The 757-nt window shown below is 31.2% G+C and overlaps 1 protein-coding gene across 1 annotated transcript in view; it reads left to right on the top strand.

The window, feature by feature from the left end:
• Positions 1-757, top strand: part of Notum (palmitoleoyl-protein carboxylesterase notum) — a 40,855-nt gene that overhangs the window by 35,782 nt on the left and 4,316 nt on the right. The window lies entirely within an intron of this gene.

Here is a 757-nt window from a genome sequence, read left to right as displayed (position 1 = left end):
TAGTTACAGTAAATGATGTATATATTTTCCATTATTCTAGTGTTACAATTTTCTCTCTTACCCAAACTTGACTTTTTTTTTTCATCAAACATAAAACAGTGGATAAATAAAACTCAAATAGTAAATAATTATACTATTTTACTTTTTAAATATTACTCACTTTGTTTTTGACTGCCGTCAAAACAGCCCTGACGAAGCCCTGCAACGTGGGGCGAAACGTTGACTCAATAAAATAGTATAATTATTTACTATTTGAGTTTTTTTTTTTACCGCACCCAGACCATATTCCATTCATCTATACACACGGTCAATCAATAATCTTCCAGAAAAGTTGTAGAGAACTGAAGTTACATATTTAGACAGGTGTTGTGATGTTACAGCAACTTTTTTCTTAACATCGACCATTGGAAAGTGCCACTTTATATAGTCGATTTTACACTTTTTTAGGATTTTCTCAAAAATGGTTAATGGTTTTTACTAAACTAAAACCAAGAAAACGATCTATGATTAAGTGGTCCTCTCTATCAGATAGGTCTAATCCTCATTGAAATAGTCTTAGAGAGTTTAAATGATGAATTTTTTAAAAATCTTTCCCTAAAGTGCCTTTAATTTTGTTTTGTTTTTTAAAATAATTGGCCATATCTCATTTTTATTATTGCTGGATTAACGCCTGTTGAACAGATTCGATACTTAGGACTCCATCTTGACAAGAGACTTACTTGGAATCCACACACAAGACTGAAACGACAAGAAACTG

Source organism: Halyomorpha halys, unplaced genomic scaffold, assembly GCF_000696795.3.
Source record: "Halyomorpha halys isolate HHAL.00 unplaced genomic scaffold, Hhal_1.1 Scaffold145.1, whole genome shotgun sequence".
In the NCBI taxonomy this organism is placed as follows: domain Eukaryota; kingdom Metazoa; phylum Arthropoda; class Insecta; order Hemiptera; family Pentatomidae; genus Halyomorpha; species Halyomorpha halys.
This window is presented reverse-complemented; position numbering and strand designations above follow the sequence as displayed.